This window comes from Corythoichthys intestinalis, chromosome 15, assembly GCF_030265065.1.
Source record: "Corythoichthys intestinalis isolate RoL2023-P3 chromosome 15, ASM3026506v1, whole genome shotgun sequence".
Classification (NCBI taxonomy): domain Eukaryota; kingdom Metazoa; phylum Chordata; class Actinopteri; order Syngnathiformes; family Syngnathidae; genus Corythoichthys; species Corythoichthys intestinalis.
In genome coordinates this window covers 47,295,704-47,312,534 of record NC_080409.1, presented here as the reverse complement: position 1 = coordinate 47,312,534, position 16,831 = coordinate 47,295,704, and positions in this window count along the sequence as shown.

Here is a 16,831-nt window from a genome sequence, read left to right as displayed (position 1 = left end):
ATCCCGGATGGACCAATTTGAAGTTGTTGTAAGAACCAAAATGATTTAACTTCCAAGATACAAATCAAGATTCTGATGCTGATGCAAAGCATAAGTTTTACTTTTGAAAGAAGTCAAAATGTTTACCTTTTAATCCAGTTAATATCTATGCATGAGGTATGAGATGCCTTCGCTGAAGGCAATTTAAAAATCAGACAGTTGATTATCTTGGTGTGCCTTATGAATAAAAGCTGATTATGTTATCCTATCAGTAGTTATTTGGTTTGTTTGCTTACTGATCATTTGTGCAATTGGTCTGAAGTAGGTTTGTTCCGATCATGTTTTTTTTATCCCGATCCGATCCCAATCGTTTTAGTTTGAGTATCTGCCGATCCAGATATTTCCCGATCCGATTGCTTTTTTTTTTGCTCCCGATTCAATTCCAGTCATTCCCGATAATTTTTCCCGATCATATACATTTTGGCAATGCATTAAGAAAAAAATGAATAAAACTCGGACGAATATATACATTCAACATAGAGTACATAAGTACTGTATTTGTTTATTCATTCATTCATTTTCCATGCCGCTTATTCCTCACGAGGGTCGCGGAGGTGCTGGAGCCTATCCCAGCTAACTTCGGGCAGTAGGCAGGGGACACCCTGAATTGGTTGCCAGCCAATCGCAGGGCACAAGGAGACACACAACCATTCACGCACACACTCACACCTATGGACAATTTAGAGTGTTCAATCAGCCTACCATGCATGTTTTTGGGATGTGGGAGGAAACCGGAGTTCCCGGAGGAAACCCACGCAGGCACGGGGAGAACATGCAAACTCCACACAGGAAGGCCGAAGCCTGGGATTGAACCCTTGATCTCAGAACTGTGAGGCAGACGTGCTAACCACTCAGCCACCGTGCCGCCATTGTATTTGTTTATTATGACAATAAATCCTCAAGATGGCATTTACATTATTAACATTCTTTCTGTGAGAGGGATCCACGGATAGAAAGACTTGTAATTCTTAAAGGATAAATGTGACTTTGTATATTGTGACTAAATATTGCCATCTAGTGTATTTGTTGAGCTTTCAGTAAATGATACTGTAGCCATTTAACTGTTCTGTCCAAATGCATGATGGGAAGTGCAACCATGACTGTGCGTAGTGGCACCAATTGATAAATTTTCTCTGCGTTGTGAAGTAACATAGGGTGTTAAGGAAAAGATCAACCACTACCGTTCTTCCCCACATTGCTTCCCACGATATTTCTAATGGCGTACCGCACGCAGGCTATTTTTAGACCGTGACGTCGCATCGTAATGCGGAAGTAAAGCCGAAGTGGGACATTATAGACCCGCCCTCGCATAGACCCAACGTAAAAAGTGCTACTTTTCGCCGGTAATCTTTCAAAAACCAACATGCCGATCACGCATTGCTTTTTTTGGAACTTGTAGAAACGACTCTAGACATTACGACCATGAAGGATGATTTCTTCATACGTTCCCGGAAACCAAAAACTCGGGAGGAAAAAATGTGAAGACCGAATCAACTTGCGCGGACTTTAACACCAGCTCGGCGAATCCATTCACGTTTCATATGCAGTAAACATTATGTTGGGTTGGCATGGTCTTTCAGAGGACAATGAGGTAAGCCATTTTTATATTTTTAACTTATTTTTTTAGCGTAACGTTGTGCCGTACTGCTTCTGTCTGACAATGAATGACCTGAAAAGAATTATAATGGTATCTGACTGCCACTGTTACCGTTTCTGTTATATATAAATATAAAAAAACAACTTTAGTAAGGGGGGAGTGTAAATAAATTATAGGATTAAGATGTGTTATCAATGAAAAAATAAAAATGTTCGTTGGCTGTCAGTGAGTAGCATTTGCGATCGCTACACAAAGCTAACTAAATTACCCCCAAGAACGGTAAAAGACGTAGGACAACCAGAGGATATGTAAGAAAGACAGGGCTTATGGTAAAGGATAGCTTGTTGAAACGGGAGAATGTCATTGTCAGTCGCGTCGATAAAAAAGCTAAAGCTATGCTTAGGTCGGCTCGTTTATTTAGTCTTTTTCAGCCTTCGACACTAAAGCCATCTCTTTAACTGAATATTTTTATGTTCTTCCACATCTATGCCAGTCAATTTGGCACCAGGCACATCATTTTCGGAGAGAATTGGTAGGTTTAGCGCTGTAAACGTCTCCTTCGTACACGAGTTCCATTCATTTCCTATTAGGGACAAACGATGGCTTGTCCTCGGTTAGCAACGGTAGCTAATGTCATGAATATTAATGAGCGGAAGTGACGTGTTGCTTGCGGTACGCCATTGTTGAGAGAGGGATTTTAAGGCTTTAGCCAATTAATAAGAGGCTCCAAAGACTGCCATAACTCTCTCTACTCATTTTACGTTGCCTTTTAGCTCTATATATAGGTAAAACGGCGCCATTATAGATAGAACGCGACAATGCGTGAGTGGGTCGTGCAGCGCATGCGTTAATTGCATTAAACATTTTAATGTGATTAATTAAAAAAAAATTAATTACCGCCATTTACGCGATAAATTTGATAGCCCTACTTTAAGCCAAAACTAAAGACTCTGGATGAATGTAAGACATTTTGTCTGTAACGTTAAATACAATTAGAAAACGATTTAATTAGAATATATATATATATATATATATATATATTTAAAAAAGGCATGTCCGATATTTTTTTGCCGATTCCGATACTTTGAAAACCGATCGATCGGGACATCTTTAGTCTGAAGTAGGGTTGTTCCGATCATTTTTTTTTTTGCTCCCGATCCGATCCCGATCGTTTTAGTTTGAATATCTGCCCCGATGCATGATGGGAAGTGGAACCATGATGGGAAGTAAAACCATGACTGTGCGTCGTGCTACAAATGGATATATCTTCTCTGCTTTGGGAAATAATTTACGGGGTCAAGGTAAAGATCAATTGCCACCTTGCTTACCCACATTGCTTCCCATGATATTTCAAATCATAAGGAGAGGGATTGCAAGGGTTAGCAAATTGAAGAGAGGCACCCAAGGCTGCCAAAATTCAAGCTACTTAGTTTGCGCTGCCGCTTATCTCTCTATGCAGGTAAAACGGCATCATTACAGATTGAGTGCTACAATGAGTGAGAGAGTTGCGCAGCGCACATGTTATTAGCGTGAAATATTTAAACGTGACACATGGTTTTGTAAGATAATTGCCGCCGTTATCGGGATATTTTTGATATCCCTACCTTTAGCCTAAATTAAAGACTCTGGGTGACTGTAACATATTATGTCTGTAACATTAAGTCCAATTAGAAAACGATTTAACTAATATATATATATATATATATATATATATATTTTTTTTTTTTAAAAAGCCATGTCCGATATTTTTTTGCCGCTCCGATACTTTGAAAATGACGTGATCGGACCCGATCGATTGGCATCTCTAGTCTGACGTGATATTTTAGAAAAACTAGCTCAAACATAGATTTACAATAGTTTTTCTTTTTTTGTTTGTTTTTGTTTGAGGAGCGAACCATGTTATTTATCATTTGGTAGCAGGGTGGACCATATCAGAGCTTAATGGGGAGGCCTTTAAGACTCCTGGGAAGGCAAAACAAGATCAGGCTGCAGAGCAGGTGAGGCTCAGTGGAAGTGGCACCGAATTGTTAAGGTCACTGTACAAAGAGGCTGACTGGAAGGTTAAGGAAAAAGTGGAAAGTTGAATCCCGTGGGATAGATGGCTTCCTGAAGCGGGCGGTATATGATGTTCTTTCATGCCCATCAAGTAAGTCATCGGCCCGGGCACACCTGCCATGCAGTCTGATATAAATTAGCTTTTTTGTAGGTGAAAAATAAACCATTTTCCACTTAATGTGCACGTATATATACCGTATTTTTCGGACTACAAGTCGCTCCTGAGTATAAGTCGATCCAGCCATAAAATGCCCGACGAAGAGAAAAAAAAAACATATACAAGTCGCACCGGAGTATAAGTCGAATTTTTGGGGGAAATTTACTTGATAAAATCCAACACATAGAACAGACATGTCATCTTGAAAGGCAATTTAATATAAAAATACAATAGAGAACAACATGCTAAATAAATGTACAGTGTACAGTGTATGAACAACGAAATGTGAATATACTGTCCTACGCTACGGCCTGTCCTGGCTATACAGCGAACTCCCAAAAGACAATGCTGGACGTCCGTATAATTTGCTGAATCAATTTGGTCCTCGATAGAAAACAGGTTCGCATCAACGTAAATAAATGATAATTAGGTACTATTAGTAATAAGTAACAGGTTAGCATGCGTTCGCTATCATTAGCACATCGTTCAAACAACCACACAACTGGCTCTAAGTGTCCGATCGCGGGTGGAAAACACACAACAACAACAGAAAAGATGCTACACGCAGGCGTTGCCTCTGTAGAGATGATTTAAAAGCATAAACAATGAAAGTAGGTTCGCATCCGTCTATTCTCTCTAGCTAACTCGCCCACTCAGAGCTACGTAGCTGTCCGTCTTCTTCTGGCGTGTCAAGTAAGCAAGTGCGAGTGCGCCCTCACGTGGGCGTGAAAGCGCCACAAACTAAATGCATCCATTTCAAGATAAAAAAGTCAATAAAACAATTGAACATACACTGCCAAAGGCAGAACGCGAACGTGGCTATAGCTATAAAGAGTTATTCAGGTAACTATAGCATAAGAACATGCTAACAACTTTACAAAACCATCAGTGTCACTGCAAAACACCAAAATAACATGTGAAATTATATCATAATGTGTTAATAATTCCACACATAAGTCGCTCCTGAGTATAAGTCGCACCCCCAGCCAAAATATGAAAAAAAACGCAACTTATAGTCCGAAAAATACGGTACACTAGGGCTGTCAAACGATTAAAATTCTTAATTGAGTTAATTACAGCTTAAAAATTAATCGTAATTAATCGCAATTCAAACCATCTATAAAATATGCCATATTTTTCTGTAAATTATTGTTTGAATGGAAAAATAAGACACAAGATGGATATATACATTCAAAATACAGTACATAAGGACTATTTGTTTATTATAACAATAAATCAACAAGATGGCATTAACATTCTGTTAAAACGATCCATGGATAGAAAGACTTGTAGTTCTTAAAAGATAACTGTTAGTACAAGTTAGAGAAATGTTATACTAAAACCCCTCTTAATGTTTTCTTTTTAATAAAATTTGTAAAATTTCCAATCAAAAAATAAACTAGTAGCTCGCCATTGTTGATGTCAGTAATTAGACAATGCTCATGGGTGCTGAAACCCATAAAATCAGTCGCACCCAAGCGCCAACAGAGGGCGACAAAAAAACAAAAAACACAAGTAACAAGTGGACATTACACTGTGCTGTCATTTTAATCTGTTTGAGCGGGGCATGTGCGTTAAATGCGTCAAATATTTTAACGTGATTAATTTAACAAATTAACCCTTTAACACCTAAGCCTAATTTGGCCGAATTTGCATGCATTTGATGTTGCCTTTAATTTTCAAAGAAAAAAATGTTTACAATGGCCAAGTTGGGTCCCTTTCTTCAGGACAACTTAAACTTCATGTCCAAACTGTTGTTTTCTTCACATACCAATTATAATCCACATTTTGGACCCATAAAGACTAAAAAATTTCCAAAATCTTTTTTCAAAATTTGTAATGTTGATGTCCCATTGACAACCAAACAATCTCGACCAACCGTTATGAAGCTTGATAATATCTACTCAACTTGTTAGGATAAACATTCAATCGAAAAAAATAAGATTGAATAGTTTTTGTTTGACAATTCACCACAAACAGCAGGTATGGTCATAGGCGTTTTTGGCCTTTACACATAAGTAGTGTATATCAAAAGTATATACGTACATGCAATCAAGCTTCTGGAACAAAGCTTTTCGAACACACATCTACATAAAATTAAAAAGATTATAGTGAAGAAAAAATATATATAACATTGAAAAAAAGTATTTAAAAAAATATTGACAAGTAGTTCAGTTCAATTGCAATTTTTCAGGCATGCGACCCAATAAAGTTTTTTTTTTTTTTTTTTGCGCACTCAATAAGCCTCTTCTTGAACGGGTCATGGAGCTGCGTCACACACAATGTCACACAGCCTACTCTTTCGCCGTTTGCGCGCTGCTGTCACTTCTCGCCGAGACGGCGACTCATCCAAAGAAAACAACGACAAATACGGCTCATCTTCTTCCTTGAGTTAATGAAATAATGCATTATCTTGCGCTAAATGTAGTTTTAGATTCATTCTGCACTTTTCAAAGGCGCTTGCTCAAACCAACCGGGCGTTGCTTGATTCGCATGCCTTGCTTTCATTAGATGGCGCCTCGCTCGGAAATTTACTAAAAATGATCACATTCGGTTCGTCCTTTTGACATCACAACGGCTCTTGGGATATGTAGTCTTTTGTGCTGCTTTCGGTTTTGAAAAAGGACAAAAAATGATGGAAATATGGAGATAGATACATGGTACATGCAGCGTTTTAATCCATATTTATGAGTGCAATAAAAATATAAAATTCAAATGACATTATCTCCCGTTTTTCTTGGTCGATTGACTTCAAATAAAAACTGGAGTGGACATCAACTTCCGCACTTTCAAATGAGACCAACCAGCGGCACGTGGGTGACGTAATTACAGCGTGACGAAGCTTCAAAGACGATACGCGTAAACGCATCGCTGCCGACACGCTCGGTGTTAAAGGTTTAATTACCGCCCGTTAACGTGATAATTTTGACAGCCCTAATATATACACATACATATAATACAGTGCCCTCCATAATTATTGGCACCCTTGAAAAAGATGTGTTTTTTAGCTTTTAATATTTTTTTTTAAATTCAAATAATATGGGACCTTAATGGGAAAAAAAGAGAAAAATCCAACCTTCAATACAAGTGCATTCATTCAGTGGGGAAAAAATCCCACATAAAGAAAAAAATATTTGCCATCAAATAATGTGTGTCACAATTATTAGCACCCCTGGTGTTAATACTTTGTACAACCCCCTTTTGTTAACAAAACAAGGTTTGGGGACTGAGATGGCCATGGGAGGAGCTTGATTTTGTGTCTGGTGAACCATTTCTGTGTAGATTTGGCCATATGTTTAGGGTCACTGTCTTGCTGAAAGACCCAGTGACGACTCATCTTCAGCGTTCGAGCAGAGGGCAACAGATTTTGATTTAAAATGTCCTGGTATTTCAAAGCATTCATGATGCCATGCACCCTAACAAGGTTCCCAGGGCCTTTGGAAGCAAAACAGCCCCACAGCATCACTGACCCACCCCCATACTTCACAGTGGGTATGAGGTGGTTTTCAGCATGCGTATCTTTCGTGGCACGCCAGACCCACCTAGAGTGTTTGTTGCCAAAAAGCCCAATCTTGGTTTCATCTGACCAAAGCACACGGTCCCAGTTGAAGCCTTGGACCGTGTGTTTATTTGTGTGTGAGACAAAGAGTGAGGCTCCAGAGCTCTACTGTCTGATATCACATTCTCGAATGCTAATTTTCCAATAATTTCCATAGTTTTGCACATGCACCAATACTTTTGGAAATAAAACAAGAAATTGAATCATGTTGTTGAAATGTTTTATTGCGATCAATATCTGCAATAGAAAAGAATAATATACTATTTTTGTTTATATGTTCATACTTTGTAGTATTTCCTTGTCACAACAAAATCAGTGTCAGACCTTCTGCATTTGGCAAATGTAATTTCACCTCATTTTGGTCACTCAAGTGGCTGGCTTATCAATCTATATCTCACGTCAACACAGGCTGACAGGTTTTGATCATTTTGTCCACGAATGATCAACGAAGTGATAAGGACAATCATACAATTTCATCTACGTCTCATCTACGTCGTGCTGAATCCATTTTTGGAGATTCAGTGGGTTCCTCTGGTTTGATTTTGCAGTTTTAACTTTGTCAACACAATGCTTACTTTAACCGCAATTCATGTTTTTCTAAACTGTAAGTTTGGAGAAGACATTTTCCAAGATTGCGCCGCCCATATTTCGCTCAGGAAACTTGGAAATTTACGGACTATAGGGTGCACCTGACTATAAGCCGTAACTCACCAAATTTGACACGAAAATAGCATTTTTTCATAGATAAGCCGCCCTGGACTAAAAGCCGCAGCTGTCCTCACTGTATTGTGGCATATTTACACCAAAATATATTAACCGGTAACACTTTATTTGTCATAAGACTGTTATAAGACAGTCATAATTATGACATGACACTGTCCTGAGCATTAATGAATGCTTATGACACATGTCATTTACTGTTATCCATCAAATTATCTCACTTTTGAATGGATGTAAATGATGCGAGCTGGCTATAATTACAATTAATGACAAAATTTGACAAACTTAATGACATCTGTCCTAATCATTAATTAATGCCCGTGACAGTGTCATGTCATAATTATGACGGTCTTATGACAGTCTTAAGATGTCGCTGTCAAATAAAGTGTCACCTATTCACCCAAATAAACAAATAAGCCGCACTGGACTATAAGCCGCAGGATTTAAAATGAGGGAAAAAAGTAGCGGCTTATAGTCCAAAAATTACGGTGTATACATGCTAGGGCTGTCAAAATTATCGCGTTAACGGGCGATAATTAATTTTTCTAATTAATCCCGTTAAAATATTTGAGGCAATTAACTCACATGCCCCGAAACAGATTAAAATGACAGCAGAGTGTAATGTCCGCTTGTTACTTGTTTTTTGGTGTTTGGCGCTCTCTGCTGGTGCTTGGGTCCAACTGATTTTATGGCTTTCAGCACCATGAGTGTGCATGGTGTAATTATTGACATCAACAATGGCGAGCTACAGTATTACTTTATTTTTTGATTGAATTTTTTTTTACAAATTTTAATAAAACAAAAACATTAAGAGGGGTTTTAATATAAAATTTCTATAACTTGTACTAACATTTATCTTTTAAGAACCACAAGTCTTTCTATCCATGGATCGCTTTAAGAGAATGTTAATAATGCCATCTTGTTGATTTATTGTTATAATAAACTAATACAGTACTTATGTACCGTATGTTGAATGTATATATCCGTCTTGTGTCTTTCCATTCCAACAATAATTTACAGAAAAATATGGCATATGTTATATATGGTTTGAATTGCGATTAATTACGATTAATTAATTTTAAAGCTGTAATTCACTATATGAAAAATTTTAATCGTTTCACAGCCCTTATACATACTGTATATATTTATGTATTATGATCTTAAAGACTACACTGTATGAAAAAAATTATATTGTCATATTATTGAATAAAGTTTAATCGTAATGTTAAATCACGGTAGTTGTGATAGAAGGATTGAGTCAAGCATAAGGCGAGACTAAAATCCAGAACCTCATATCCTATGAAAAATATGTCTAACGTTAAAATCATTATGGAGTCTGATGAATGCCCACCAATAGTCATCCATCGCCCTCATATTTTATGCTTACTGTTTCAGTACTTGTCATGAAGAGGCTTTTGAACAAGTATTTACAGTACTGAACAGCTGTCAAATATTTGCATGTGTTTTTGAATAGAACACTTATCATTCCAAAACAATTTACATGAGCTTTATGACTAATTTCACGTGAATTTCTAATGTGTTAACGATAACCGAGATGAGTTTTGTTTGTGGGAGGAAGCGTTTGTCAAAGATCATCACATTAATTCAAATTCACTCTCATAGAGGGAAACATGAATTAAACATGAATGGACTCTTGTGCCATGAGAGTTACATGGGTTACAAGGTTTGTCTCACACATACTGGATAGCAATCCATGCATACATCTGTACTGTTATAAGGGGCCGTCAGAGACTAAATTCTGGTTTATCGCTCTCTTTCACACATTCGCACACACAACACACATAACTAACATATTTTTGCTCACACGAACACAGAGCTGAAACATTCACACATATTATTGAAACGCTATTGAAATGCTGAAATGCGTAAAGGGAGTACATGAGTGAAAAAAATTGCACATTCAACTAAAAGGCTATCATACAAACTATTGAAGGTTTGACACATATTTCTGAAACTCTTTTCTGCTCACACACGCAACTAAAATGCTGTCATTCACATTACTGAAACACACTACTTACAAACTACAGTGATCCCTTGTTTTTCACGGTTAATGGGGACCAGAGCCTACCACGTTCAGTGAAAAACCGCGAAGTAGCGCCTCCACCAAAAAAAAATTTTTTTTATATATATGTATATATTATATATGTTTTTTGTGTGTATGTTCAATGTATTTATTCATATATAGCATTGGAAAAAGATGGATATAAGACATAATAATACAAGACAAAATAATACCACTAGGGCTGTCAAAATTATCGCGTTAACGCGCGGTAATTAATTTTTTTAATCAATCACGTTAAAATATTTGACGCAATTAACGCACATGTCCCGCTCAGACAGTATTCTGCCTTTTGGTAAGTTTTACAGCAAGGTTTTTGTGCTGTCTAACAGCGAACTCTTGTGGTCGCTTTGCGACATGGTTTATTGCTTTTTTGCCAGTTCAATATGGCTGCACGACGTCTCGGGCTGACGCCTACGAAGTAATGTTGTGCTTATATGATCCTTGGATAAGATTCCGTAATTATGGTTGTTGTAAAGAATGTACATATTATGTTAGTAAGCGAAATGTTATATTTTTTGTATGAGACGCTTTTTGTTTATGTTTACTGAACCTGTATAGCGTGCTAAGCTAACGTTGTTGCTAATGCAATGCTTGTGTACTTTTTTTTTGTAGTTTTACGACGGTCTAAAGAGGACAATGGTTTGAGGCCATTTTATTAATAAATCAGATGAAGAAGTCTGATTATTAAGGCGTCGTTCACTAGCTTTGGAAAAAGTTGACGCTTCGGAGTGAGGACAGCATTGACAGATTTAAATGACAGTAGAGTGAAATGCCCACTACAGTCCTTATGTACTGTATGTTGAATGTATGTATCCATCTTGTGTCTTATCTTTCCATTCCAACAATAATTTACAGAAAAATATGGCATACTTTATAGACGGTTTGAATTGCAATTAATTGCAATTAATTACGATTAATTAATTTTTAAGCTGTAATTAACTCGATTAAAAATTGTAATCGTTTGACAGCCGTAAATAATACATTAACTAAAGTATTTTAAAAAACTTAATATTTTAGTAAATGATTTCTAATCACTTTAAACGTAATAATTATGATACGTTATAAACATGTTGCTGTGCCACCGAATTATTTTTAAACAAGAATAAAGTAAAAAAAAAAAACTAGTGGGTTCTAACCCACTAAAATGAATGAAATGCAGAAAACTCTGCTTTTGCAACAGTTATCTATAACCCATACACACATAAAAACTAGATTTACACGTTCATTAGGCTGAACTTTTGGAACTTCTCACATTTCTGCATAAAATCTTTTTGTCAAAATCACACAGATGTTAAAACAGTGTCTGCTTTAACCCTTTAACACCGAACATGTCGGCAGCGACGCGTTTACGCATATCGTCTTTGAAGCTTCGTCACGCTCTAACTACATCACCCACGTGCCGCTGGTTGGTCTCATTTGAAAGTGCGGAAGTTGATGTCCACACCAGTTTTCATTTTAAGTCAATCGACCAAGTAAAACGGGAGATAATGTCATTTGAATTTTATAGTTTTATTGCACTCATAAATATGCATTAAAACGCTGCATGGACCATGTTCAAAACCGAAAGCAGAACTAAAGACGACATATCCCAAGAGCTGTTGTGATGTCAAGAAGGACGAACCGAATGTGAACATTTTTAATACATTTCCGATCGGGGCGCCAATTAAGGAAAGGGAGGCATGCAAAGCAAGCAAAGGCCGGTTGGATTGAGCGAGCGACTTTGAAACGTGCAGAATGAATCTAAAACTAAATTTAGCGCAAGCTAATGCATTATTTCATTAACTCAAGGAAGAAGATGAGCCGTATTTGTCGTTGTTTTCCTCGGATGAGATGATGTCTCGGCGAGTAGAAGTGACAGCAGCGCGCAAACGGCGAAGAGTAGGCTGCGTGACGTTGTGTGTAATGCAGCTCCGTGACCTGTTCAAGAAGAATGCCTGAAAAATCCACAAACTGAACTACTTGTCAATATTTTTGAAAATAATTTTTTTCAATGTTATATATTGTTTTTTCTTCACTATAATCTTTTCAATTTTTATTTAAATGTGTGTCCGAGAAGCTTGATTGCATGTACGTATATACTTTTGATAAGGTGATGGGTACAATACCTAACTTGACAAAGAGAGATCCTCCAAACCCTTTTTGTGTTAGATGGTATATACTGTATTTTTTTTTTTTTTCTCACTATTTCACACTGTATATAACCTGTTTTGACCATAGTATGTGTAAAGGCCAAAAGCGCCTATGACCATACCTGCTGTTTGTGTTGAATTGTCAAACATAAAACTATTCAATCTTATTTTTTTCTATTAAATGTTTATCCGAACAAGTTGAATAAATATTATCAGGCTTCAAAACGGTTGGTCGAGCATGTTTGGTTGTCAATGGAACATCAACATTACAAATTTTGAAAAAAGATTTTGGGATTTTTTTTGTCTTTTTGGGTCCAAAATGCTGATTATAATTGGTCAGTGAAGGAAACAACAGTTTGGACATGAAGTTCAAGGTGTCCTGAAAAAAGGGACCCAACTTGGCCATTGTGAACAATTTTTTCTTTGAAATATAAAGGCAACATCAAAGTCATGCAAATTCGGCCAAAATAGGCTTAGGTGTTAAAGGGTTAACTAAAACCACCCAAACATTTCTAGGTTTTCATATTTTAATCAGGATAGCATGCAAACAATGACAGAGGGGGGGAAATAAGTAAGTGAACCCTCTGCCTAAGGAGACTTAAAGAGCAATTGAAACCAATTTTTACCAAACAATTTAAGTCAGGTGTGTGCCCAATCACTGATGAGTGGTTTAAAACTGACCTGCCCACTATAAAACACACACCTGGTAAGAATTGTCTTACTGAGAAGCGTTGTCTGATGTGCATGATGGCTCGGTCAAAAGAGCTTTCTGAAGATCTGCGATAAGGATTGTTGATTTGTATAAAGCTGGGAAAGGATACAAAACCATCTCTAAAAGTCTGGTTGTTCATCAATCGACAGTCAGGGAAGTTGTCTCCAAATGGGGAGAGCTTGGCACTGTTGCGTCTCTCCCAAGGAGTGGCTGAAGGTTCAGTGCAGAATACTTAGAGACGTAAAAAAGAACCCTCGAGTGTCTGCTAAAGACTAACAGAAATCACTGGCATAGTCCAAGATCTCTGTCCACACATCAACTACACTACCATTCAAAAGTTTGGGGACCAAGCGACCCCAAACATTTGAACAGTAGTGTATATGTAAAACTATGGCCAAGAATGGTCGTCATGGGAGGACTCCACGGATTAAGCCACTGCTGTTAAAAAAAAACGTTGTTGCTCGTTTAATGTTGGCAAAAAGGCACTTGGACACTCCACAGAAGTTTTGGCAAAATATTTTGTGGACTGATGAAACCAAAGTTGAATTGTTTGGGAGTAACACACAACATCATGTGTGGAGGAAAAATGGAACAGCTCACCAACATCAACACCTCATCCCCACAGTGAAGCATGGAGGAGGGAGCATCATGATTTGGGGCTGTTTTGCTACCTCAGGGCCTGGACAACTTGCAATCATTAATGGAAGAATCAAGTCAAAAGTTGATCAGGATGTTTTGCAGGAAAACCTGAGGCCGTCTGTCAGACAGTTGAATCTAAAAAGAGGATGGATGCTGCAACAAGACAATAATCCAAAACGCAGAAGTAAGTCAATTTCAGAATGGTTTCAAAAGAACAGAATATACATTCTGGAGTGGCCAAGTCAAGTCCAAACTCGAACCCCATTAAGATGCTGTGGCATGACCTAAAGACAGTGATTCATGCCAGACATCCCAGGAATCTGACTGAGCTACAGCAGTTTTGTTGCAAAGAATGGGCCAAGATTAGTCCTGATTGATGTGGCAAACTGATCTGCAGCTACAGGAAGCGTCTGGTTGAAGTTATTGCTGCAAGGGGTGGGGGGTGGGGAATGGGGGTCCACAAAATATTAAATGCGATGGTTCTCTTAAAGAGTATGTCATGCCCTGGGAAAATGTTAATATTCCATTATTTATCCATAAACGCATGCCTTTTGTATTCATATCATGCCACTTCGTGTAATTACACACAAGAAAATGAGAGAAATTTGGCTCGATTGTCAAGCTAAAACGACCGGCGCCCGAGATCTGGCAGATTGTGTGTGACGTCATTTCAAGTGAAGAGAGTGCCACCTGCCACTAGGGGGGCAGCGCCTGTCCGCATCAATATAATTCCTTCTAGTGAGGGGAGAATTAGGAGTGTTTTGAGCTGTTTATGCTGATGCATTGTGTTCGTCCTGCACATCCAGGTTCCCTCATGAAGAAACACTCCTCGTTGTCAATAAAAGAGAATTCAGAATTGACAGTGAGGGGTGTTTCTTCAACAAGAAAAAGGCTCAGTGCTTTAATACTGAATGGCGGCGATGATGGCAGACAATTTTGTTTCTAGTTTCAGCGACGAATCCGAGGTGGAAGGACGTAACGAATGTTCATCTAATGGTGACGAGGAGAGTTACGAAGCTTTAATCGGTGTTTTAGGTTACCAATTTGAGCCCAGACGAACGCCGATGCAGCGTAATGAAACGGTCATTGAGGGGAGCAATGACACTGATGAAACATCGGCAGCAGATCGTGTGGGAAACACCAATGATTTGTTTTGCATTTCTTTTTGTGAGGCTGATACACCGTGACCGCAAAATAAAGTAATGCATAGAATAATTATCATTTATTGCGCTATCATAGCTTTTCGCTCTGCCAACGGACACAAATATGAATGGGATCAGAGGATTTGTTCTATATATTTTACAAGCGATAATTTATACATGTGTCCAGTCCTGTATCCAATGCGTGGTATTTTTTTATTATAAAAGAGTACTCACTCTGGCCATTTCGAGCTTGGCTGCTCCCCTCCTTTGCTTAGCCTTAGCCTCCTTTGCCAGTCATCGTCCTCTTTCTTGATATCTCGGGACATTTAGGTGGCTGCGCGTGGTAGGCACCGCGTGTCCTTTGAGCAGCAATCTTTTAGCAAAACCCGATTTCACTTGTCCATAGTTCGAGAAGCTTTCAGGTGGAAAATGGGCACCACAGGAAACCGTGCTGGAGGCTGTGTCTAGAAAATTAGCCCTCTTTGCACGGACGAACTTTACCCATCGTCTGCGTAGTCCAGCTTTTTTTTCGCGTTCGGGAACTCATGGATACTATATTCCGATAAATAGTTATTTGTACACCACATAGCACAGCAGTTTTGAACCATTTTAGTGATGTTTTGGTCAAACAAACCCGAACGCTACTCTCTCGTCGATAAAAGACAATGGCACCTGGCTCCGCCTCGACTTTCATTCACTTGTAGTGACGTCCCTGCCCCATTCGGCTGTTTCCGGAACACTTTCGGAAATGTTCGTCATTTTCGATCTATTTTCGATAATTGCTCATTAATGTGATTGATTTTTTTTGTTAACTTTATCAATATTTGTTATCTTGGCACATAACGGTTCTATTGATGTCTCACACCCCCTTTGCCGTTTCATACCCTTTAATTATTTTTCCTCCTTCTGTCATTGTTTGCATACTATCCTCATTAAAATATGAAAACCTCTAAATGTTTGGGTGGTTTTAGTTAAGGCAGACACTATTAATTTCATCTGTGTGATTTTGACAAAGATCAGATCACATTTGATGGTGATTTTATGCAGGAATGTGAGAAATTCCAGAAGGTTTACATACTTTTTCATACCACAGTAGCGACATTTCAGTAGTGTGCTATTCACTAGTAAGGGTGAATGAAATTAATGTTAAGTTTGGGAGAAGGAGGATTATATGGTTTTGTGTATGGGGGCAGTTTTATTAGTGTTTGTAAGAGTATTTCCACATTGATTGTGAAGGGACTTCTGTGAGAGGAGAAACACTGGTGTATGTATATGTAAGAGTGCATGTGAGTTTTTTCTTTGTTTTTTGTTTTTTTTTTTAGTTGTGTGCAAAAATGTTTCAGTTGTGTCTGTGTGGGTGTTTGGGAGATGTTTCATTAGTGTGTGAGGGTTTTAGTGGCATGTGTTGCATCTTTGAAAAAGTCAGTCCTGGCACCCACCACACTGCTCATCCTCTTCTGTGTCACCTTTGTTCTTGGCAGCACACATCTTTCATATGCCTTAACAGGCTGGCCATTTATCAACTCTCTCTTTAGCCCTTTTTTCTGCTTTCCTGGAAAAAAAAAAAAAGTGCTCTTGTAATGCAAGTGTACTCATTAGCCTTATTGGCTGTGCTGCCTGCGAATAAAAAAAATTAAAGAACTTGTTGAGTTGTCTTGTTATGAGAGCTCACACTCTAACAACTGTGCAAGAGAGGCACTGTAGGGTATCAAAGGTTGAACCACAGCACCACAGGTTAAACAAATTTCAACAATGGTACTGTGAGACCTAGGGTTGTTCCGATCATGTTTTTTTAGCTCACGATCCGATCCCAATCGTTTTAGTTTGAGTATCTGCCGATCCCGATATTTCCCGATCCGATTGCTTTTTTTTGCTCCCGATTGAATTCCAATCATTCCCGATAATTTTTCCCGATCATATACATTTTGGCAATGCATTAAGAAAAAAATGAATAAAACTCGGACGAATATATACATTCAACATACAGTACATAAGTACT